Here is a 26,707-nt window from a genome sequence, read left to right as displayed (position 1 = left end):
TTCCAAACCAGGAAACATTTGCAGGTTCTAGGGATTGGGACCCAATAGCTAATATTCATGGCTGATGATTGTTCTATGTGACATATTAAGAACCACGCCACCAAGACCCACTACCCAGCTCTGACTATTTCTCTATTTCTCCCCTGAAATATCTGGATCCTTTATCATACTGGCTTTGTTTGAGAAGCAATCATTCTTGAGTTGTGTTGGGGAATTTTAGTTGAGCTGAGGCCAGAGGGCAGTCTGGGTGTAGGTGTAGGTTGCTGAGCCCTTAAGCACGGTATCGTTGAACCTAAAGATAAATACTTGTGTCTGGAGCTTCGAGATGGGTCATGAATCAACCATGTTACTTATCCTGCCTGAGTTCTGGTGGGAGAACAAGGCACAGAGAGGAGGTTTCCCTTGTTTCTTTCTCAGGAGCCTTCATCTTGGCATTGGCACTTTCAAATGGTGATCAACTGGCTTCAGAAATGACATTGGTCCAAGTGAACTACTCCTATTAAGAACTGAGGCACAAGATCTAATGAAAAGATAAGCCACAATTCCATCTTAACGAGTATTATTTTATCCGTGTTTTTCATGTGCATTGAGCTCGGTATAAATGTACTTTTTTTCCCTTGTTTAATCTCGACAATAACCTTATGAAATTGGCATGGTCACAATTCCACTGGTACAAAAACCAAGGCATAGAGAGCATAGTTAGCTTTTCTAAAGTGATAGAATCAGAACTTGAATCTAGATTTAAGACATGATTATTTATTTATTTATTAAAAGATTTTATTTATTTATTCATGAGAGACACAGAGAAAGACACAGACATAGACAGAGGGAGAAGCAGGCTCCCTGTGGGGAGCCCAATGTGGGACTCGATCCCAGGACCCCAGGATCACTCCCGAGCCAAAGGCAGATGCTCAACCACTGAGCCATTCAAGCATCCCTAACACATGCTTTAGTAAGTCACAAGAGCTGTCAGTTTTCAGCTTCTCCCTCCAATAAGGAGTAGGGGTGGGGAGTCAACATTATGTTTCTAATGACCGGAGGCAGGAGACCTTCCTGGAAGGGAAAGAAAGGCTGGAGGGAAGAGCATGTAAAGGAAGACACAGTTGAACAAACTGAGGCAGGAAAAACTTCTCTAAAACTGGGAGGAGAACTGCTATACTCCTGCCTGGCAAGTTGGAGGATGTCAGAGATGAATAACACAGAGTCATGTGTAGGTCGTGAGACCCAGGCATGGGGGCTCCCAGACTCATCAAGGAGCCTGTTGCAGGTATAACCCCTAGTGATGGACATGCACTTGTGCAGGGGACTCTCTGTGTTTAGGAGAGGTCTGCATCATAGATGACCAACATAGAACTATATTCTGGAAACTTCCAAACATTCTAGGCTTTGTGAAACCCCAAATTTCTCTTATGCAATCATGAATTTAGAGTTCTGATGATGACTGAGATCAAATTTCTCAGCATCTTGCCTGCCAAGAGGTCAGGATAAGATTGATTTGGAGAGGAAGGAAGGCATTGACATTTCTCTATTTCTCACATTCAAAAGTGGCAGTGGGAAAATCGTGGCCCTCATGTTCTCTCTCACCTTGAAGCCCAGACTCTTAACAGCTGTCCATAGGGCTGAAAGTCAAGGTGGTAACATTGCAGAGAGGCCAGATCCAATGTTTACTGTGGCCACTCTCAATGAGGGTGGACTAGGACTTGGACTTAGCTAGAAGAATAGAACTTAGTAGAGACCATTTGTGTGTTTGACTCTATGCCGCCATCTGCTCTGAAATCCACTTGTCACACTTTGTAATTAATGAAATGGCAAAGAAATACATGCTAGGATGTTTTCTGCATCTCTGAAAGCAATTGCATTTGAATTTTTTTTAAATGGAAGCAATTATTATCTGTTTGCTGGCTTTTTTATTTGTATGGTCCTGTGATCTTAATGGCCATTGTGAGTTGTACATTTTCCCAAAACTCAAGGATGCCCAGAAATATAAATTCTCTTATCTCTACGGTACTTCAACTGCTTCTCATATCCCTAATAACTTTAGGACTTATTATATTTTTTGGTCTTTATACCCCGGTAGCCACTTAAGCACTAGAGCAACAAGATATAAACCCTCCTTTAACAATAAAATACTTTAAAATGAACACATAGTCATTACCATTATACTCACTGTTGCTTTGCCCTTTTTCCCCACTCTCAAGATTCATCCTATAAAAATCCTGGGTCTGAAAGAAACATCTAGAAAACTCGATTATGCCCAAACAAAAGAAGCCATCATTTTTAAGGCTGCTAAAGTGTACTTGGCATTTCCAAATGAACCTCCTTTATCTCAATAAGCAACAATTACTCCAAATTCTTATTTTAATTCTAAAGCTACCAAAGGGCTGCCTCTAAAACTGGAAACAAGTTTGCAGTGTTGAGGTCTCTATGAAATATTTCCTCCTGAGTTTCAATAGCCTATTTTCTGAGACAGAGATTGAGTGACAGCTTAAAAGAGTACAGATTATAAACCCATTTAAGAGTGTTGCATTTTTTTTGAATTTGTCACAAATGGAAGGAAAAACCAGGGTGACACAGGCAAGGCTCAAGTGCCAACATGTGTCTTTCTGTTTATTCATTATTCAAGGGTCAGACCCTCAACTGGGGCCAGAGAGAAATGACAAAAATAAATACATATCAGTGCAACAATCTGCAATTTAAAATAATGGAAAGCAAGATTCCTATTCATTTTTATGGCACAAACCTGACATCATTTCACTCCAATTTTCTATAATGGAACCAGCTGGGCTCTGGGAGGGAACTAGTAATAGGTTTTAATGGATAAAATCTGCCATCGAAACTGGCCATTTTCTAGCACGATCTCAGTGCTTGGCACCCAGCCCATCATACAGCATCATGCCTTCCTCAGTGCTGGGCCAGTTTGGGAGACAGGAGGGATGTGTGCACAGAAGTACTGCTGAACTTGGAGAAGACTCTCCTGTCTCCATCAGGGAGCTTCCCAAGCCCCTCTTCAAGTTCCATAGACCCAGCTGGACAAGCCACTGGGGAAGAATCAGGGAATTGTCACTCTCTTCAAACCAGGCTTACGAAGGCAGTGGAAACAAGGTTAGGGAGAGAGGCAGAGAGGCCCAGGCTGGGTGAGGGCCATGTCTCACTCATTTCAATGCCAAGTCCTTGAATGGACGTCTGGTTCTGTCTAGTTACAATAGACACAACTGGGTTTTACTGGGTCAGGATTAATAGCCAGTGGTTTTCTCTCTCTCACTTCCCTTCTGATTCCTCTATACCATTCCTCCTCTCTTCCTATTCAGCTCTCAAACTGCTGGGAACATATGAAAATAGCATACAAAGAATGGAACGGGCCGCCTGCCATGGAGATAAAAATGGGATGTTCATTCTAATTTATTTCATGGCATCACGCCTTCTTGCTGCCTCTGTTTTCTTTGCTAGGCGGCGACTTGATTGTCTCTTTGAGAGTATGACAGGTCTGGCCTTGGGCCTTGTGTTTGAGCCATGGTTGAAGTTTAACAGGTAGCCAGCCTTCGAAGGTTGGACACAAGTCTGAATAGCCACCCTGCCCAGGTTTATCCGGACACAGAAGAATTAGGCACTCCAGCTCTTTCTCTCTCTCTTTTTAAACTAGTAGCAGATTTTCGACTATATGATCTCTAATGTTCATTTTGGTGAAATGCTGCAGGCTCTAAAAATGAATGATGTTTTCAAATAATGTATACTCACTTTGCCTAAAACATGTTGTATAACTTCTCTTCTGACTGCCTCATGGCAATGGTCCTGAATCAGGGGTACACGATCTGCAAGCAAATTTGCAATGCCTTTCAGAGTACAAGGCATGACCCGAAACAGAAAATGTAGGTGCATTCAGTATGGTCAGTATGGCTTACTCAGCACTCATGTGTCTTTGTGAACATTTCCTGATTTTATGACCATGTGTCTTTTCCATGTGCTACCTCCCTGAGAAAGCCATGCTCTCATCAGGGTTTGTTACCATACAGAGCAACAACTATGACAACAGAAAAGTGAAAGGAAACCTGACTGATAGATTGGAAACTCCAATTCTTTTACTTTATTTTTATTTTTTTAAAGTAGGCTCCTTGCCCAGTGTGGAGCCCAGCATGGGGCTTGAACTCACAACCCTAAAATCAAGTCCTGAGCTGAGATCAAGAGTCAGATGCTGGGACACCTGGGTGGCTCGGCAGTTGAGTGTCTGCCTTTGGCTCAGGTCAGCCTGGGGTCCTGCATGGAGCCTGCTTCTCACTCTGCCTATGTCTGTGACTCTCTTTCTCTCTCTGTCTCTCATGAATAAATAAATAAATAAAATAAAATCTTTTTTAAAAAGTCAGATGCTTAACTGACTGAGCCACTCAGGTGCCCCTGGAAACCCCCATTCTAATCCAGAGTGAATGGCCTCTGATTTGAGGTTGGCCCAGAACACCCTCTGATTCTTTCTTTCTGCAGCTTCCTTGTCCAAGTCAAAGGATTCCACAAGTCTTTGACCTCCCCAGAACTTCTCTTTCCACCATTGTTCATCATGCATACTATACCCTAACATCATCCAACTGTGGACTTTCTTTGCTCTTTCAGGGCTCCTTCCAGTTATTAAGTCCTGGTGAGTTTCTGTTCTTTCTTCTTTATCCAAGGTACTGTTTAGCTGTTCCAAATGGAGCTGCCTTCTCTGCTCTACTACACACTTACATTTCCCACCATCAGCTGTCTAAACTCTTACCTAGTGAGCATCTCCAAGGCCGACCTCCAATGCAGAGGATAGAATCTGACATGTAGAAGGTGTTTAAAAGGCACCTTTTAGGGGAGCCTGGATGGCTCAGTTGGTTAAGTATCTGACTTTGGCTCAAGTCATGATCTCCAGGTCCTGGGATCGAGCCCCAAGTCAGGGATCCTGCTTCTCCATATGCTCCTCTCCCCCTTCCTGCTCTTTCTCGCTCTCTGTCTCTGTCTCTTTCTCAAATAAATAAATAAAATCCTTAAAAAATAAAAATCAAATAAAAAGCATTTGTTTTTAAAAAATGCATTTGTTATATGACTTGGTGAAAAATTAATGGGAAGTAAAAGATCCTTAAAACACCAAAACAAATGGCATTTTATTTTTCCTCCAGATGTTCTAGAAACACAGAAACTGGAGCTCGGTTTCCAATTTCACACTGATTGTTGTTCTCTGACTTTAGATCTTTCTAATATAGTTGACTCTGCTGTGTATACTAAAGGAAGCTAACAATGCTATGAATAATAATAAAAAAGATGCTTCCAAGATAATTTACCTTTGATATTCCTCAGCCTGTAGTTTAAAGCCATGTTTCTTTCCAGCTTCACTTAGGGGATAAATGTAGCAGAAAGCACTCCTGAATGTGAATATAAGAGATGAAATTTTTCTTTCTTGCTTTGTTAACCATTTGGCTTATGGTTGTGGCCAAGTCCTTCTCTTTTGGTTTTAGTTTCTTAATCTCAAGGTGGGTTGATTTTGGTACCAAATGGGTAGTAGGATCAGATGATCTCTGAGACCCCTCTCAGGTCTGTGCTGAATTATTTCCAAAGACAGCCACCAATAGTGGCACCCATCCATGCCCAGCTAGTGCTGCCCCCAATAAAAGTGTGAGTATGTTCTCTTCTTGAATAAAGGCTGCTAGAACTCTTTCTAAGACCCCTGCAAGATTTAAGGTAGCGTTAGTAGATCTTCACAGATAGACTGTAAGGTTATCCAACAATCTTGCTGTCCCATATCAGCCCAAGAAGCACAAAACAGGGAGAAGCTGTGTCAGAGAGAATATTGGATGGGGCTTCTGGGCCACTATAAGATTCATAGGAAATCCAAAAGGCTTTAAAATAATTGTACTAGCAAAATACTCCCAACTTGGCTGAAGAAATAAAAGTGCCAAATAACAAGAGTCCTGTGGGTGTCCAACCTTCCATATTGGTCAGAAACAGGATGAGGAAGCTACTCAGATATTAGCATTAGCCCTTTCTTATTCAAAAGAGAGAATGACTCTGAGGGTAGAGTCTGGAGCAGAGGAAAGCTGTGGTTTAGGGAACCATTCTCAAATGCAGAGCAACATTCTCTAACAAAGCAACATTTCCCATCCCCATGGATGCAAAGCTCATGGTATGTGTCTGACCTCTTTTTTTTTAAGTTTTTTTTTTATTTTTATTTATTTATGATAGTCACACAGAGAGAGAGAGAGAGAGAGAGAGGCAGAGACATAGGCAGAGGGAGAAGCAGGCTCCATGCACCGGGAGCCGGACATGGGATTCGATCCCAGGTCTCCAGGATCGCGCCCTGGGCCAAAGGCAGGCGCTAAACCACTACGCCACCCAGGGATCCCTGTGTCTGACTTCTTGAACAGATGTGTCTATTGTGATTATTCTGTTCTTATCTCACCATTTATGTTGGGTGTCTTTGTATGAGCAAGCCTACTGACTATGCTTGCTTTTGGTGGTGGTGTTATTGCTTTGGTTTCCAAAGTCCCTGATCAAGAGGAACTTTACCCGAGTAGTTTCATCCACATCTAGCCACAGCAGACCTGACTTTAAATCCTGGCTTTGGGCCCAAGATCTTTGAGACTAAAGATCTTTGAGGTGGGTGGATAACATTTGCATGTGGGAGGCTCATAAATTGCTGTGGCTATAGGGCAGGCTGGGAAGTTGTCTCCAGCTATGGCCAAAAATAACTCCTCTTATGTTCCATTTTTGTACAGAGATGTAACTTTTCCCATTGAGAAGTGGATTGATTCTGCCTCTTGGGGTTTGGCTAGACTTTGACTTACTTCGACCAACAGAATACAGTAGAAATAACACTGTGCTGATTCTGACTCTAACCCTTTAGAGTTTTAGTATCTTCACCTGTCACTCTTGAGTCACCATGAAAATAGCTACCTTGATGGAGAGAGAGGGCCCACCAACCACCAGACATTCCAGCCTTCATACATGAGCTCCCAGATAGGCAAGTGAAGTTACTATGGGCATTCTAGCCCCAATCGGTTTCTTAACTTAATGCAAATGCATATATTACTTCAAACAACAGTGCACGGGGCAGATGCAATATCCAACTGACCCACCAAATTGTGAGAAATAATAAAATATTGTTGGCTTAGGCCGTTAAACGTTGGAGCCCTTTTGTTACACAGCAATAAATTACTGGCACACACTAATAACTGATTATGTCTAATTAAAAATACATTATCTGCTCAGATTCAAAGCAACTGGTTTAGGTGAGGAGTCCAGAAGTAGAAAGGAGACAGGTTTTCTGCTTGGTACTAAACACACAGGTTGTAGATAATTTCTACAACTAAGAAGTTGACTAAGAGTTAACTGTATTTCATTTTCTACCCTTACTTAGCTCTCTTATTCTGAATTTCTGTCTGCCAGGATATCTGAATTGAAGTGGGAACACTGAACCCATTATCTGCTCCTTACTCTGTGTGGAACAAAATACTAATCTTTGGAAGTCTTAGAGCTAAGGAACAGTTGAAAGCAGGCTCCTCATAAGGAGTAGAAGGTCCCGAGAGATGTGGTAGGAAGTCCACATTTGTAGAGCAAGCTAGTGGCATTTGGAGACAGACTGAAAAAACCACCAGATTTTTTAACATTCCAGCGACTTGGCAGAAAATAGAGAGTATCTTAATTCTCTTGTTTATGAAAGGCACCTGGAAATAAAGCACATTACTCCATTGGAGTATTTGGTAGACCCTCCAACCTATCAATGTGAAATACCAACAAACCTCATAATGAATTAGATTTGGTGCAATGCTGTATTTATTCTGAAGTAGATCCCATTTGAATTTGAATTCCACACAAGAAAGCTTGGTTACAGAATTTTTCGAAAATTCATATTATAATGTGCTCTCACCTATATGGTATTGCCAAAATTCTGAATTCAGAAGACAGTATACAGGAAATATTATCACATTGAATGAGATTCAAAAGTTATACGATATAGCATATGTCAATGACCAGAAGGCAATCTTACAAATATATATTTTAAGTATTTGGAGCCCTTTCTCCCCTATCCAGAGGTGTAACTCCAGCCTCTTGACAAAGTTTATAATCGTGCTCTTGCTGTTGAGATGCATCCGAGAAATAGCTTTGCTTCTGGGTTACCATGGAGACACTTGCCAACTTGTGGCTGAAGGTAACCCCTGTCGACTGTGGTTGGGGATAGTTATCAAGCTGTCACTGGCAATCTTCCCCCTCATTTACTAGAAGCAACATTCCAGAAAGGAAATAGCAAGATGACATAGTGAGAACACACTTTCACTTTAAGACTGCAATTTTGGGAAGACTTCTATTGTTGGCTGCAAGCTCCTGGTCCCAGCAGAGTATGGCCCGCCCATAATCTGAGCATAATCCCAGCAGAGAGAATAGCTCTGGAGTTGTGGTCAGACTGAGGAAGAATTCTGGCCCCATCCTGCTCCCCAAAGAACTTGGGCAAGTCAGAGGCTGGGCAATAGAGTATTGGCTCCTTTCTTCCTTTCTTATGAATACAGAATAACAGTTTTTGCTCTGCCTGCTTGGCAAGATTCTCATAACAATCAAGTGGGATAATAGAGATAAATGTGCTTTGTAAACTCTGAAGTGCTATACAAATACAAGGCTTAAGAGAGCCAGGAAAAAAAAATAACAGAGCGATTCATGGTGTTTTCCAGATCAAAAATCAGAGATAACCCACTCAAAGTCTATCCATTATATGAACAACTGTTAAAGAAAAGAACTTGCTAGAAGTTACTTCCCTCCACATAGAGAAATTGCTATAATATTTTAAACTATGCAAAGGACAGATCTAATTTATATATGTTTTATGAAAACACAGGCACTGCATATATTTTAAATACAGCTCATGTTTGGCAAGTGATTGTAGAAGGAACAATCTTACAACAGAATAGGGTCTTTTTTGAAAAGAGTCTGTACTTTTAAGGGCTTTCGATTCTCAGACTCTGCGCTGAACAAACAGGTAAAACTGGATATCAGACATTTGTAGCTGCTTTTTTTAGAATTCAGCAAGCTCACTCCATCCCAACTCTTCTTCTATTGCTAAGGAAATGAAATGTCTCAGTGTTTCACTTAAAACTGATTCCAGGGGCGCCTGGGCAGCTCAGTCAGTTGAGCCTCCAACTCTTAGCTTAGGCTCAGGTCATGATCTCAGGATTGTGAGATCAAACCCCGCTTTGGACTCTGTGATCAGCATGGAGTCTTCTTGGAACTCTCCCTCTCCCTCTACCCCTCCTCTCCACACTTGCTTTTTCTCTCTCTCAACTAAATAAATAAATAAATAAATAAATAAATAAATAAATAAATAAATCTTAAAAAGAAACCACCTGATTCCAAAGGATAACCCCTGAACCAGAAAAAAATAATTGTTAAATAATGAATGGTTTTGTTTACATAATGTCAATTAAATAATCCAATGACACATAATTAAATAACCATCCATTAAGTGACCAGTCTATCCCAGATAATGTCGTAGGTGCTAGAGAAGCCAACCAACCAACAGATTAAGTTATAAATTTGTTTTCAAGAAACTGACAGCTGGGTAAGTAATTAAAATTTAGTGTTAGCAGTGCAATAACAAAACCACATGCAGGAGGTAAAAACAACCTAACTAAAGAAGTCATTGGGCTTCAGGGTTAGGCAAGAAGGAGTCATTGGAGGGATAAAACTCCAGTTTTAAGGATCCTAGAGAATATGGCAATTGTACAAGGTGAGGAGAGACAGATATATATAAGGCCAAGGGAATAGCTATGCACAGACATAATTGCATTGTCTGGAAAAGTATGAGCTACAAGTGTTTAACCTTACTAATAAACATTAAAGGCATAGAACACTGGTAGCTGGGACTGGAGAAGTAGTCAGGAACCAAATGATGGAGGTCCTTGTGTACCATGCTAAGCAACCTGGATCTCATCTCATAGATCCGCAGCATCAGGGTAGACAACCCAAGCCATATATGGCTATTTCAAATTCAACTTCACTTAGTTAAAACTTTAAAAGGTTAATTCAGTTTCTCATTCTTACCACTCTTGAGGGGCTCAACAGCTCCATGTGGCTAGTGGGCACCATCTTGAACAGCTCTGATACAGAGCACTTCCATCATTGTTAATTATGGCTCAGCACTGTCATGGATATTTGGAAGCATATGAAATTATTTGAGTGGGGGTATGCTATGTTAATATTTGCATTTTAGAGAAATAGCTTTTCAGGAAGATAACTTGGAGAGGAATAAGAAAAAATAACATGCTAGCCTACACGAGATTATATAAAACTACAGGGGTCTTGAGGATGGGAGAGAGGCAGTAGATTTGAAATGTAGAGTTGGAGAAAAATAAGCTTTATCTCTATGTTGATCAGTTGTATGACTAAACCGATCAGGAATGTCAACAAAGATGGTCACTGAATAAATAAATATGTGTGTGAAGAAGGGCTAGGCTAATTTTGTTTATATATGGAAAGTGGAGTAACGGTTTGCTGGAGATAATGGGATAAGAAGCAACTTAACAAGTTCCATGGCCCCATGTAGACCATGAAGTTGGCAGCCTGAAATTTTCATTTTCAAGCAATATCTTTGACATTTCTGAAACCACAGGCATATTTATCTTCACATCAAAGCACTAAATCATCTTTATAAATCTTTAAGAGGCTGAGAGGCAAGTTTAGAAAATGAAGTTCTCATGAAAATCTTACAAGGAAGGATGGCTCAATGTTTTCAGTGTTCTGATCTTTTAGCAATGTCTTTGCCAGTTATGGAAATGACTCCAAGTCTGACATTTTCCTACTGTGCCTTCTGATTGAACAGATCAGCTACAGTCCATTTGATGAGTGGTCCAATTAGCCAAAGGATATTTGTGGTTTCTGTCAATTGCACCACTTATAGACAGATGGAAGTTAGGTCACTCAGTTGAAAACTATAACCAGAAGGGGCACGTGGTTAGGAAGCTAAATGACTAAAATTGGAGGGAGGATAGCTTTAGTAATATTCTTCCTAGCAAACTTGTAAAGTTGGGATATTAAGTCTCCTAAGGCCTCTTTCTCTCAACATTTTTTTTTCTCTTGACTATTTTTTCCCATACATCCCCGCTATTAATCTACACTACTACTACTATTGATGATGATGATAGCTATCATTTATTGAACACACATTATGTGCCACCTCTGTGTTAAATCCTTCTGAACATTTCTCCACATTACTTCAGCTATGAGTGATTGAGTCCAGTCTCAAATCAAGGTCTGATTCCAAAACTTAACTTTAACTGGATTTAACTGTTCCATGCTGCCCCTTCTCTGGAGAATGATGTGGGACCCCTTGGGTCCTCCATTAAGGAAATGCTAGTAGAGCTTGGCACTTGGCTTTCATCTTCATAGTCCTAGGAATGGATCTTTTTTCCTCTATGAGTCCTACAAGAAAGCAGAAAAACTGGCTTACAGTGGTGAAGAGAAGAGATTTAGACCTACAGCTTTAAGAGGGCTTCTCCTTTCCTTCCCCCAGGATTAAATGGATTCAGTAGGACAAGATCCATCAGAGAAAGTGGTAAAAAAAAAAATTAACTAAAACATATAAATCTAAAATCAGTCCAGGGCATTTGGGGTTACGAAGGTAGCTAGAAACATACAAAGTCAACAGGACCAAGACAGGAGGTTCCATATCTCTCAACCATATCAGTCCTCAGGGTGTTAAAGGTCTTTCAAGACAACTACCTCCCCCAACAGCAACAAAAAAAATATCTACTAGTATTAGATTCTAAACATCTACTAAACATGTGAAAAACATGCAAACTCATTAAGTTTTAACATCATACTCTATTATATCTTCCAAAGTAGCTAGAATGACTTTGGAAAAATGTGAAAGTATGATAGGAGTTTGCTGAAATGAGCAATCACATACATTACTGATAGATGGGCAAATATGAATCATCTGCTAAGAAAGCACTTTTGCAATGTTTGAAAAAGGTAAAACGTGATTGTCAGGACTCCTGGGTGGCTCAGTGGTTGAGTGACTGCCTTTGGCTCAATGCGTGATCCCAGGGTCCTGGGATCCAGTCCTGTATCAGGCTCCCTGCTGGGAGTCTGCTTTTCCCTATGCCTATGTCTCTGCCCCTCTGTCTGTGTCTCTCATGGATAAATGAATAAAATCTAAAAACAAAACAAAACAAAACACGTGATTGTCTTGCACCTTTAATTCTATCTCAAGAAATTTATTCTAGAGAATGCATTCAAATATAAATAGAAAGTGAAATGAACATCATGAGAAAGATGGAGAAATAAATCTGGAGCGTTCAGAAAATTGAAAATTTTGCAGCCAGTAAAAACAGATTCCACCAATATAAAAATGTGCATTAATAAAAATTGTGGGATTATAAAAAGCGGACAGAGGGGCCTGGCTAGCTCAGTCTGAAGGGTGCGTGGCTCTTGATCCAAGGTTGTGAGTTCAAGCCTCACATTGGGCATAGAGAAAAACAAATAAGATTACAAAAAAAACTTTTAAAAAGTAAAGACTTCAGAGGAATATAACAAAATACCCTTTGTGGATGATTCTAGGGGGTTGAGACTGTAGAAGCTTGAAGCTTTATTCTTCTTTTGTTTTCTCTAATCCTCCAGTTTTTGCCAGAAGTATAGTTGGGGGAGCCTTCCCTAACACCCTCTCCTGCCAAGTACCATGGTCTGTGCTCTGGTTTTCTGGATCCTTACCTGATGTCTCACAGTAGTAGTGATGCCCCTTGAAATCACATCTCACAGAGAAGACCCAAGAGGCACTTGCTGGTGTCCCCAGAGACTTCAGCTCAACTGTGACTTCCCAGGTAGACTGCCAGGAGCCATCCAAGGCTGGGTGCTCAACTCTGTCTCTTCTGACCTTAGTAGCAGTGACTACATTAGAACATCTTGATGCCCTAAATGTTTGGTTCATTGGCACAGATTAGATACAAATTATTGTCCTGAATTTTAAAAGAGCTCCATACTTCGATGAGAGCTACTGATTACTAACCTACTACCCAAAAGACTCTATCATTAGGGCACATGAGGTAATGTCCTTCAATTTTGACTTTTGGATTTGGGCCTGAGAGTCTATTGCCAGGCCATACCATTAAAAGTTGTTTAAACCACATCTTCTTTATCCATTCATCTTTTGTTGGACACCGAGGCTCCTTCCACAGTTTGGCTATTGTGGCCATTGCTGCTATAAACATCGGGGTGCAGGTGTCCCGGCGTTTCATTGCATTTGTATCTTTGGGGTAAATCCCCAACAGTGCAATTGCTGGGTCGTAGGGCAGGTATATTTTTAACTGTTTGAGGAACCTCCACACAGTTTTCCAGAGTGGCTGCACCAGTTCACATTCCCACCAACAGTGTATGAGGGTTCCCTTTTCTCCGCATCCTCTCCAACATTTGTTGTTTCCTGCCTTGTTAATTTTCCCCATTCTCACTGGTGTGAGGTGGTATCTCATTGTGGTTTTGATTTGTATTTCCCTGATGGGGGTTATTCTGTATGTTAGTAAATTGAACACCAATAAAAAATAAATTAAAAAAAAATAAAAAAATAAAAATAAATAAAAAAAAATAAAAGTTGTTTAATTAATGAAAAAAGAAAAGAAGAAAGAGAAGAAAAGAAAGAATTGCTATGAACTAGGGCATTAATTCAAAACTCTAGGATGACCTCGCCTCTCTTGTCCCTGACCAGCTCTCATTAAGAATGTATTAAGGAACTTAACATCTGATTCTTTCTGGTGAATCAGGAAAATCATTAACAGTCAATTGTAACTGCTGCCTCCAATTTGGAAATAACTGCTTCTGCTCCTCCTGAGAATTTATACTTTATTATACTTTGAAAAGATGTCCTGTATCAGCCTATGCCTTAAAAATGTCATTTCTCCCCCAAATTTGTAACACATCATAGACAAAGATGTTTCCTAAATACACAGGGAACCTTTAAAAATCAATACAAACAAAAATCAGGAAACAACCTCAGTTGGCAAGAGCAAAAATCTCATCTGTTCTGATAACCAGCATATTCCTGCTGCTCAGAGATCATGCCCAGCATATAACAGGTATTCAAAGAAATCTAAAGAAAAAAATGGGTACACAACATGAATAAGGCGAAGGACATATAAATATGATTAATCTCACCAATAAATAAAGACACACAAATTAAAATAAAATATAACTTGTATATTGACAGAAAAATGCAAAGGGTTAATAACACCCTGTGTTGGTGAAGGTGTACAGAAAACAGGCATCCTCAAACATTGTCTGTGAGGGGTTTAAAATGGTGAAATTCTTAGGGGGACATTTGTGTAAAATTTCTTTTTTTTAATACATTTATTTTTTATTGGTGTTCAATTTGCCAACATACAGAATAACACCCAGTGCTCATCCCGTCAAGTGCCCCCCTCAGTGCCGGTCACCCATTCACCCCCACCCCCTGCCCTCCTTCCCTTCCACCACCTCTAGTTTGTTTCCCAGAGTTAGGAGTCTTTATGTTCTGTCTCCCTTTCTGATATTTCCTACCCATTTCTTCTCCCTTCCCTTCTATTCCTTTTCACTATTATTTATATTCTCCAAATGAATGAGACCATATAATGTTTGTCCTTCTCCGATTGACTTATTTCACTCAGCATAATACCCTCCAGTTCCATCCACGTTGAAGCAAATGGTGGGTATTTGTCATTTCTAGGCAGAGGCCAGGAGGGCCCAGGACCGCAAGGACGCTCCTGCCCGGAGCTGAGCAGATCAGCGGTCCCGCCCCGGAGCCTCCAGGCCCTGCAGACGGAGAGCTCTGTAGTTATTGCGGGAGCAGACTCCAGGGCTCCAGAGCTGGCCGCCACCACTGTGGTTGTTACTCCTGGGGCTTCACAGGGTAAACAACCCCCACTGAGCCCTGCACCAGGCAGGGGGCAGAGCAGCTCCCCCAAGCGCTAACACCTGAAAATCAGCACAACAGGCCCCTCCCCCAGAAGACCAGCTATATGGACAAGTTCCAGGGGAAGTCAAGGGACTTAAAGTATACAGAAACAGAAGATACTCCCCCGTGTTTTGTTTTGTTTTGTTTTGCTTTTTGATTTCTGTTTGCTTCCCCCACCCTTTTTTTCTTTCTCTTTTTCTTCTCTTTTTTCTTTTTTTCCTCCTTTTTTCTTTTTTGTTTTTCTCTTTTCTTTCCTTCTTTCCTCTCTTTTTCTCCTTTTCCCAATACAACTTGTTTTTGGCCACTCTGCACTGAGCAAATTGACTAGAAGGAAAACCTCACCTCAAAAGAAAGAATCAGAAACAGTCCTCTCCCACAGAGTTACAAAATTTGGATTACAATTCAATGTCAGAAAGCCAATTCAGAAGCACTATTTTAAAGCTACTGGTGGCTCTAGAAAAAAGCATAAAGGACTCAAGAGACTTCATGACTGCAGAATTTAGATCCAATCAGGCAGAAATTAAAAATCAATTGAATCAGATGTAATCCAAGCTAAAGTCCTAATGACGAGGGTTAACTAGGTGGAAGAACGAGTGAGTGACATAGAAGACAAGTTGATGGCAAAGAGGGAAACTGAGGAAAAAAGAGACAAATAATTAAAAGACCATGAGGATAGATTAAGGGAAATAAATGATAGCTTGAGGAAGAAAAAACTACATTTAATTGGGGTTCCCGAGGGCGCCGAAAGGGACAGAGGGCCAGAATATGTATTTGAACAAATCATAGGTGAAAACTTTCCTAATCTGGGAAGGGAAACAGGCATTCAGATCCAGGAAATAGAGAGATCCGCCCCTAAAATCAATAAAAACCGTTCAACACCTCGGCATTTAATAGTGAAGCTTGCAAATTCCAAAGATAAAGAGAAGATCCTTAAAGCAGCAAGAGACAAGAAATCCCTGACTTTTATGGGGAGGAATATTAAGGTAACAGCAGACCTCTCCACAGAGACCTGGGAGGCCAGAAAGGGCTGGCAGGATATATTCAGGGTCCTCAATGAGAACATGCAACCAAGAATACTTTATCCAGCAAGGCTCTCATTCAGAATGGAAGGAGAGATAAAGAGCTTCCAAAACAGGCAGGAACTGAAAGAATATGTGACCTCCAAACCAGCTCTGCAAGAAATTTTAAGGGGGACTCTTAAAATTCCCCTTTAAGAAGAAGTCCAGTGGAACAATCCACAAAAACAAGGACTGAATAGATATCATGATGACACTAAACTCATATCTTTCAATAGTAACTCTGAACGTGAACGGGCTTGTGTAAAATTTCTATTCAAAATTTAAACATCCCTACCTTTGACCCAGCAATAGCACTTCTCTAATTTTAGTCTACAAACAAACCATTCTCACATAATGATATGTTCGTGTGTGAAAGGATGGTCATTCCAGGAATATTCATAAGAGTGAAATGTGGGAAAGCACATTGATAAACATTTTTATAGCCATAAACAATATTTGCTGAACACTCACCTGATGCTCATCTCCTTAGCATGTGTTTCAAAGGTAATATTTCATTTAATCTACTCAACAAATTTCAGAAGTTTATTCTATTCATATTCTTCAGGCTCAGATAAAGTCAGAATCAAAGGCAGATGTTGATCCAGGAAAAGCTTAGGGCTTTATTTTTCTTTCTCTTCTTTTAATACCCAGTGCAACATGCTCTTCTAGATGCTTTACTACTTTAAGTGCATTTAACATAATTTAATCATCAGCTATAGGCTTGTTACCATCATTCTCATTTTATGGCTGAGGAAAATGATATTGAGAAGAGGATCACACATACAGCAAATGGCAAAGACAAGTACTATTACCCACTGGGCTATGTGCCATCCTTGTTAGGCATGTTGGAATGCTGGAAGTCCCCATTTTCTTATGTATAAGATGGGAATAATAACATTATCTTACACAATTTTGTGAGTTAACATATTTATATTGAATTGTACCAGTGTAGAGGTAAAAGTATGGTCAAAACAGCCCTCAATAAAAAAAGAAGGGGACCTGGGTGGCTCAGAGGTTGAACCGTCTGCTTTTGGCTCTGGCGTGATCCCAGGGTCGTGGGACTGAATCCCACATTGGGCTCCCTGCAGGGAGCCTGCATCTCCCTCTACCTATGTCTCTGCCTCTCTCTCACCATCTCTCATGAGGAAATAAATAAAACCTTTTTTAAAAAGCCAACTATAGTTTGTCTGTAAGAAATGCATTTAAAACACAAAGACTAAAAAAAAAAAAAAAAAAAAAACACAAAGACTCAAATGGATTAAAAGTAAAGTAGTGAAGAAAAATAGATCATGTTAATACTAATCAAAAGAAAGCCAGAGTAGCTATATTAAATTCAGACAAAGCAGACGCTAGAACAAGAGAAATTATCAGGAGTAACAAGGGGCATTATATAATAATAAGACACTTCATTCTCCAAAAGACATAATTCTAAATGCATATGCACCAAACAACCAAGCATCAAAATTGGTAAGGCAAAAATTGACAGACCTTCAAGGAGAAATAGAAAAATGAAATATTATAGTTGTAAACTTCAACATACCTCTTCAGGAACTGATAGATCAAGTAGGCAGAAAAGTCAGAGGGATATAGTTGCCCTGAATTGTCAATCAATTAATCTAGTTTTTTTATAGAACACTCCATCCAAAAAGAGGAAAATGTACACTGCTTTGAAGCTAACATGAAACATTCCTCAAGACAGGGCATATTCTGGGCCATAAACACATCAACACATTTTTAAAAATAAAACCCGTACAAAACATATTCTCAGACCACAATGAAATTAAACTAGAATTCAACAAGAGAAAAAGAGATGGGAAATCTCCAAATATTTAAAATTTAATAACACACTTGTGAATAGCACATTGGTCATAGAAGAACTCACAAACCAAACGTAAAAATATTTTGAGCTAAATGAAAATACAAATAATTAACTTCTCTGAGTTGTATCAAAAGCAGTACTTTAAAGGGATATTTATAGCATTACATGTATACATTAGAAAATAAGAAAGATCTGAAACTAAGCTTTCCACCTTGGTAAAATAGAGAAGGCAGTGTAAGCCTACAGCAAGCAGAAGAAAAGAAATTAGAGCAAAGATTAATGAAATTGAAAAGAGGAAAGCAATAAAGTCAATAAAATCATAAAGTGATTCTTTGAAAAAGTCAATAAAACTGGCAAACCTCTAGTCAGTCTGACCAAAAAGAAAAGAGAGATGGCACAAATTAGCAGCATCTGAAATGAAGAGGGTCATCATTGCTGGTCCTGTAGATGCTAAAAGGATAATAAAAGAATATTATGAATAATTCTATGTCTACAGATTTGATAACATAGATAAACCAATTCCTTCAAAGATGCAAGCTACCAAAACTCATACAAGAAGAAGTAGATAATCTCAATAGGCTAATATCTGTTAAATAAATTGAGTCAGTATTAAAAACCTTCCAAAAAAAGAAAAAAAGAAATCAAGGTCCAGATGGTTTCACAAATAATTTCTCATAAATATTTAAAGAATGGATGAAGCCAATATTTCACAATCTCTTGCAGAAATAGAAGAATAAATACTTGCTAATTCATTCTATGAGACCAGCACTCCCCTAATAATAACACAAGATAATAACATTACAAGAAAGGTGAACCACAGACTTAATATCTCTAATGAATGCAATTGTAAAAATAACCCACAAAATCGTAGCAAATTCAATAATGTATAAAAAGAATTATACCCATGACTAAGTAGGATTTATTCCAGGCATGCAAGGCTGGCTAAATATTTGAATATCAATCAATATAACATACCACATCAACAAGTTCGAGAAGAAAAGTCATATGATCATATCAATTGATTCAGAAAAGCTTTTAGATGTTTTTGACAAAATATAACACGCATTTATGTTAAAAAGTCTTAGCAAAATAGGGGCAGCCTGGGTGGCTCAGCGGTTGAGCACCTGCCTTCAGCCCAGGGCCTGATCCTGGAGACCCGGGATCGAGTCCCATGTCAGGCTTCCTGCATGGAGCCTGCTTCTCCCTCTGCCTGTGTCTCTACCTCTCTCTCTCTCTCTCTCATGAATAAATAAATAAAATCTTTAAAAGTCTTACCAAAATAGAAATAGAGATAATTTCAATTTGATAAATAAAATCTACAAAGAACTTAGGGCTGACATCATAATTAATGGTGACAAACTGAATGCTTCCTCCCTAAGATTGGGAACAAAGCAAGAATGTCCCTTCTCACCACTCCTAGTCAACATTGTACTGGAAGCTGTAGCCAGTGCAATAAAACAAGAACAGGGTATGATATGTATATCTTATATATTATTGCATATAACATAATATATATAAATAATATATACAGAAAGACAGATATAAAAACTGCCTTAGGAAGAAATCAAAACTGCCTTTATTCACAGCTGATGTGATTGTCTATGTAGAAAGTACAAAAGATTCCACAAAAACCTCTGAAACTAGCAAATGAGTGTTTCAAGCTTTCAGGATACAAGGTTAATACACAAAAGTCAACTGTGTTTCTATTTTCCAGCATGAACAATAGGAATTTGGATATAAAATTACTATTTACAATAGCGCCCCCAAAAGTGAAATACTTAGGTACAAGAAGTATAAATCTAACAAGATACATACAAATTACATGTGCATGTCCTTCAATAGATGAATGGATAAATAAACTGGTATATACATACAATGCTATATTTTTCCATGATAAAACGAAATGAGCTATCAAGACACAAGGAAACCATGGATAAATATTAACTGTGTATTGCTAAGTGAAGGAAGCTAATCTGTTAAAAATTACATAATGAGTGATTGCAATTGCATGATGCTCTGGAAAAGACAAAACTATAGAGATTAGAAACAGAACAGTGGTTCCCAGAGACAGGAGTTCCAGAAGAAAGAGAGGAGGGTTGACTCAGCATAGGGAATTGAAACATAGGGGATTTTTTTAGGGTTGTGAACCATTCAGTATGCTACTGTTATTACCAAATGCAAGACACTAGGCATTTTTCAAAACCCATAGAACTTTACTGCATAAAATATGAACCTGAAACTATATACATCAAAACAAATAATTTAAGAGTACAGAGGATCCCAGATAGAATGTAGAATGTAACAAATAATCTAAATGTATTATAAATGCATAAAACAACCTCAGTGAAGTGGGTCAAGAGAAAATATGCTGGCCCAAATAACTTTAGAAATCAGTGAAGTATGTAAAATTAAAGCCAAAAGAAACTGTACCTAAGCTCTATACTAGAGATGATCAGTGTATATCCACAAATGCCTACCACAGAGGTATGAGTTACCAATTCTGATGTTGCTGTCCACTGATGTCTGAAATGAACAAGTAAATGGTTAGAGGCTGGTGTGAGTCAGGTTTCTCACTGTTGGAGTGGAAATTTACAGATCAACAAGGGGAGGAGGCTAGAATAATCAATGTGGTAATGAATTAGTGTTAGAGTTAGTAGTAAAAATTCATGTTTACATGAATATAAAGATGGTTATACATAGAAATATGTCACAGTATGTCTATGTTCATCAGTTGGAATACACACATATATTTCCTTGCTGTGGCAGCACAAAGGTCAGGAAGAAGTTTATGAAGCAACCACACCCCAATAGTAGTGAGCACACCTATCATCCAAATCTTGGTTTTTAATACCATTCTCCGATAAAAAGAATGAAGCTCTTTGGAAAAGTGGCTGATTCTAGGACTAGGGCAGAAAATACAGAAGATGAACCCAAGCATCTTGTAATGAGAGATAGTAAGGAAATACCACCCCCCTAAAACAAACAAACAAAACCAAAAATGCTCAATGGTGGGGACATTTCAGAAAACCACAGAGATCAACTGAAAAGTCTCCCAATGGCTCACACTGGAATAATCGAAGCCAGAAAGTAGATAAAACAGTATTCCCCAGTACTATTTCCAACAGTATAACCCAGAGTATAAAATAAATATCCATGAGCCCAAGCAAACATAAGTAATTGAATAAGCAGATAAATGAGGAGGAAGAGACAAATTTTCCATGCAGAAATATTGCAAATAATACATGTAGCTATTCCACCTTCAAGGAAGTGGAGCGTGATTCTCTATTCCTGAAGTGTGAGCTGTGCATTGTGACTTCTTTCCATAGAGTACAGTGTGGAAAGGAATAAAAAAGAAAAGTAACTTTATAGTAGAGAAACCTGACAAACACTACTTTGGTCAGGTGATCGTGGTCATCATCAACAGTCATAAATCATGTTGATAGTATGCACCCTTGATTTAATGTGAAGGAAATGGCACTTTATCTCTGTGATTTTCCTCCCCAAACCTCATAACCCCAGTGTAATCATAAGAAGACCATCAGACAAATTCCAATAAAAGGCCATCCTGCAATATATTTTACAAGATTCCTCAGTCATCAAGGTCATCAAAGACAAGCAGGGTTTGAGAAACTACCATAGCCATAAGGAGCCTAAGGAGACATGACAACTGAATGTAATGTGGCACCTTGGATGGTATCCCAAATAGAAGACGGACATTAGGTTAAAAACTATGGAATTCTGAACAAAGCACAGACTTTAGTTAATAATGTATTGATATTGGTTCACTTATTATAACTAACGCATTACGCTAACATAAAGTGTTAATAATAGGGGGATACGTAGAGGAGATATATGGGAACACTGTACTATCTTCTCGATGTTTCTTGAAGTATAAAAGTCTTCTAAAATAAAATTCTAAAAAACCCAACATTGGTACAAAAATATTGTTCTGACTCAACTCCCCCCTTACTCGGGAGAAATCCACCTCCTTCCAGATGCCCACAGAATGTCTGAGAATTCTCCAGAGCCACTTCTAGTGAATGTCCCTTTCTTGACCTTTAGGGCTTCTCAATTCCTGCAGCTTCTTCTCACAGTTGCCCATGACAATGTTCCAGACAGGACCATTTGCTCACTTCAGCATGAAGTACTCACAGGTCCCTAGAGGGAGAGGCACCATTATCACAATTAATAGCCAGTGGCCACAGTTAATTTGTGCGTGATTTGGAGGTAGTGTTTCAGAACTCTGAAGTGGCCAGAAAGGGCTATTTTGTGGAAGGAACCTGCCCTTCACTTTCCAGTAATTGAAGTGTCTGTGAAAGGGGCACTGGGAAACCTTTGAGGTAAGCTTTTGTCTTGATTACAAGTCCAATAAACTTCCTCCATCTTGTGCCCTTTTGAGGAATCATTTCTGCCTGTCAGGTACCAGGTGTTCCTTTTAAGACATCAAGAAATAAGAAGGGACACGGAGTGCCTCTAGGAAGCAATCCAGACTAAAGCAGATGTCTTCATGTCACTTTGTTTTCTGCTTCCACTACCTTGCCAGGATTTCTTTGTCCTTGACCTGTGGTTCACACTCAGGATTATTTCTTTGAAAACCTGTGCCTGCCTGAACATCATCTTCTTTTCCATTCACTTGGTTGTGTTTTTAGGTTCCTGGTACTTAGGATTTGGTTTCCTGGCCTGACCTCTGGGGTCATCAGCTAATCTTCCCTCTCATTTGGTGATTTGGGATCCTAAATTTTCTTAAGTCCTGGATTCGTCTGATTTCCAGCCCCATATCATACCAATACCCGGACAACTGTCATGATAACATCAAGTGTCTATTGTCCATGTCCTATATACCATTGAGAGCACAAAACTCAGCTGTAAGGTGGGGAGCTTGGGTGGGTGGGATATTATTATACAAAGCTGTGGGTTGAAGTTAGGAAGTTGCTTCCGGGGATACAGTGAAGATACACCCTGATTCCATAGAAGGAGAAGGAAGGGGAGAAGGACATCTACTGTGACTCTGACCCAGTTGCTTGTATAGCTGTTTGAGTAAGACTAGGGATGTTAAACACGAAATAAGCAACAGGAGTGGTGATTAGGGACACGTTAGAGGCAGGGTAAGAGTGTCTGTTAGGAACCAACCTATGAAAGCTCAGCTCGCTTTCTTAGTAACTGGCTGGTAAAACATCTTTGGTCCATAGGATGGGGAATGGGGTGGCTGGAACTCTATCTCTTTCTTTGTGCAACCTCAACTGGTACCATCTAGCAACTTTGCAAGATGTTTTCCTGGTGGGCTGCCTACACATTGAAATGAACCCAGATTGCATGGTGGCTCATCTATGAAATGATTTTGCACCTGTGGAGGGAATTGGTCCTATGAACTCATGTGTCTACTTCAGAATGCAGATCACCTTTCCAGTGGAATATATTATGGGGATGGCCTCTCTTTCCATTTCTGCCCCCAAACCCATTTAAGTCAGAGGCCTTCTTTGCCAGCTACCTCCTGTTGTTGCTTTGTTGGAAGTAAAACCTGATCTTCTTCCCCAGAACTAGGCCATTTTGTTGTTGCGTGATGGTTAATTCTCCATGCCAACTGGCTATGGTACCCAATTGTTAGAACTGCGTGGGTCCACTTGTATGCAGATGGTTTTCAAAATACAGTATGGTACTGTACATGTGTTTTCTCTTCCTCATTATTTTCTTAATGACATTTCCTTTTCTCTAGCTTACTTATTTGTAAGAACATGACATATAATACATGTAACATACCAAATACATGTTCACTGCCTGCTTATGCTATAATTAAGGCTTCTGCTAAGTTTTGGGGGAATCAAAAGTTATGCACAAATTTTCAGCTCTGCAGGAGGCTAGTATCTCAAACTCCAATGTTGTTCAAGGGTCAAGTTTGTGTATTCCGTTCCTTTGGAGAAGCCTGACTGACTGGCACATGTCTCAAACCCAACTCAGGCAAGATGATGGTGATGAGTGAGCAAAGGTGTTTGGTTGCCTTAGGTTCCAGTTTAATGGGAAAAAAATGATAATAGTAGAAAGAAGGAGAAGGAGCAGGGGAGGAGGAAGGGGTGAAGAAGGAGGAGGGAGGGGGAAGAGAAGGAGAAGGAGGAAGAAGGAGTAAGAGGTGGAGGAGGGGGAGGAGGAAAAGGATGGTGAATGAGGAAGAGAGGAGGAGGGGAAGGCAGGTGGAGAAGAGAAGGGGAAAGAGAAGGATGAGGGGGAGGAGAAGGTAGAGGTGGAGGGAAGAAGAGGAAGAGGTGGATGTGGAGAGGGAGGAGGAGGGTGAAGGAGGAGAATAAGGAAGAGGAAGAAGGTGAAGGAGGAGAAGGGGGAGGAGCGGGTGGCAGGTGGAGAAGGAGGGGGGGAGGAAGAGGAGAGGGAGGAGGAGGGGAAGGGGGAAGAATTACCTTAAGGCGGTATAAAAATTTAACCTGGTTTTCTGATGGAACAGAAAATAAAGCTTATGTACTATTGTTCTGTTTTTACTATGGACACTGGCCAATTATTTATCTCATGCCACAAAAGAGATAGAGACAGAAACACAGCAGAGACAGAGACAGAGAGAGGGAGGGAGAGAGGGCACGGGTGTTGCAGCTTCAGTCAGTGGAGGAAATGGGCCAGGAGGCCATCTCTGCTGAAGCACGTGGCCCCAGCCCTGTCACCTCTGCTTGCTCATGGACCAGCAGGAAGTGAGAAAGGGGCCAGAGCCCTGGGCTGGTGGCATCCCAGGCATGTTAGCTCTGTGCATGTGATTTCACTGAGGCTGCACATGCTTCTTGTCCCCCTGACACAATGCTGCCACAGAGACATTCAGAGTCACACAATCCTGAGATGAAGAAGTCTGGTGCCATGCTTGTAAGAAAGGGATCCATGGGGTGCAAGGGCCGTCCCCCAGGGCCAGGACAGCACACAGCACTCCCAGCCCTGCAGGGCATACTCCAGAGCTGTGACATGTCTCCCTGCCTCAGCAACATCCCCCCTCCCCATCCCCGCCAAGGTACAGACAGGGTCTGAGCACATGGGAAAACCTTGAACATGTCTTCAGGACTGTCTGATTTTTCTTCCATGGTGGCAAAACCAAATTAGCATGACTGTACAGGAAACCCCACTCCCAGGCCCCCAGCTCGTTCTTTCTATAGGCAAAGCCACTCTTCCTGTTCCTGAACCTTCTACATTCTTTCCGAGGCAAGATGTGGGGATACTACAAGTAAAGTCTCTGCACCCTGGATTACTTGGGAAGTAATCCCATGGGGAACCCCAGTTAATGACCATTCTTTCCTCAAAAACCAACAAACAAAAATTGTAGAAGATCCCTTGATTCCTATATCACTTGCACATTCCACATTTAGCCTCTCAACAAAGATGCTTGTTGGCTCACTATTTCAGATGAATCCAGAAATGAGACTGTTTCTCACCCCCCACACCCTCATTACCCTCATCCCCCCACCCTTGCTTTCTAGCTGGTCCAAGGCACCAACACCACTTGCTAGACCAATATGGGGACCTCCTGACTAGCCTTCTTGCTTCTCTCCTTTCTCTCTCACTGCTGCCCACTTCAACCTGTTCCCAGTCATCGGTCACACTGGTCCCGTGGGCTCCTTCTTATCACTCCCCTGCTCAAAACCACCCAGTGCCAAAAGACAAAAATCACCAACCCAGCCTCTCAAGCCCTCCACCGGTGGTTCTTAACCATGTAGACTTGAGACCCATTTAAACTCTTAAAAAGTGATTGAGGGCACCAAGAAACTTTTATTTCTGTGCTTTGCATCTATCAATCCATGCCAGAGTAGAAATTAAAATTGAGAATTTAAAAAACATATGTATTGATTCATTGAAAAATAACCATAATAAGCCTTTACCTATTACCACAAACAACATCTTTCTGAAAATAGCTGCATTTTCCAAAACCAAACAAACAAAAAAAAAAATCAGCAGTAAAAGTAACACTATAGTATTGCAAAATGCTTTAATGCCTGGCTTGTGGAAGAGGGCTGGATTCTCTTATGTGCTTCTGTATTCACTCTGTTGCAATGTTGCCCACTGTGTAGTATCTGGAAAGTTCTATCATATGTTAGTGAGAAAAGAATAGGAAAAAAAAGAAGCAAATAATACCTCAGTAGTATTATAAAACTTGCTTTGCTTTCTTGGATCTTCTTAAAGTGATTGAGGATGCCCCGAATCTGTGGACTACACTTTGGGAACCACTTCTCCACACCATCTGGCCCCCAACACCACCCTGAACTCATCTGGACCATATGCCTCCTTGCTGGTTGAACTTTAGCCTCACAGACAGCCCCATCCCTGGTGCCTCAGCTGAGTCTTCTTTCTTCCCTACATGGACCTACAGTTCACTCCTTTGTCACCTGTGGGTCTGCTTAAAGGTAACTGCAATGACACCTTCTCTGACCACCCATTTTGAATTTTACATGCTTCCTACATTTCCTAGGAATCTTTTCTTTTCTTTTTTCTTTTTGTTTAGGATGAAGGGTCCACCAGGACAGGAATTTTGTTGAGTTCAGTGTCCGGAATAGCAGTCATCAAATAGTAGATGATTAATAAATATGTACTGAATGTGCTGCAAATGTTGGCACAGAAACACAAAAGTGAAAGAATAATGCCCAGGATTGATCCAGAGATCCTATTTCACTGATTTGGGCTTCTTTTCCTAGGATATGGGTTAGGCAGTAGCTTGTCTTCAAAGCAACAATCATCTCTATAGACTCACTATTAAAAATAAGAAAAGTCCCCCCCATTGCCTCTGCAGTATTCAAGTCTACAGAGAGACTTGAAGATGGATTTATTTCACCCTCTTTGATCAGTGACCAACATCTAGAGAAAAAACATAGTGTTTCTGGAAGTCACACTACAGAGTTATGATTGATTCAACCCTAGAGACTGTGTATGTTCAGCTGTCATAGG

The 26,707-nt window shown here is 40.2% G+C and overlaps 2 long non-coding RNA genes across 7 annotated transcripts in view; one reads left to right on the top strand and one right to left on the bottom strand.

The window, feature by feature from the left end:
• Positions 1–26,707, top strand: part of LOC144319746 (uncharacterized) — a 59,663-nt gene that overhangs the window by 29,208 nt on the left and 3,748 nt on the right. The window contains exon 2 of the long non-coding RNA XR_013385468.1: positions 25,949–26,169. This is a non-coding gene — a long non-coding RNA (uncharacterized LOC144319746). The remainder of the gene's footprint in view (positions 1–25,948; positions 26,170–26,707) is intronic.
• LOC144319744 (uncharacterized) overlaps positions 11,146–26,707 on the bottom strand; it is a 54,033-nt gene continuing 38,471 nt past the window's right edge. For all 6 annotated transcript variants that reach the window (XR_013385465.1, XR_013385463.1, XR_013385466.1 and 3 more), the window contains 2 exons: positions 12,703–12,902; positions 11,146–11,412 (listed from right to left, as the gene is read on the bottom strand). This is a non-coding gene — a long non-coding RNA (uncharacterized LOC144319744). The remainder of the gene's footprint in view (positions 11,413–12,702; positions 12,903–26,707) is intronic.

This window comes from Canis aureus, chromosome 8, assembly GCF_053574225.1.
Source record: "Canis aureus isolate CA01 chromosome 8, VMU_Caureus_v.1.0, whole genome shotgun sequence".
NCBI classification, from domain to species: domain Eukaryota; kingdom Metazoa; phylum Chordata; class Mammalia; order Carnivora; family Canidae; genus Canis; species Canis aureus.
Note: the sequence above shows the minus strand (reverse complement) of the source record. Positions and strands in the feature narration are given on the sequence as shown.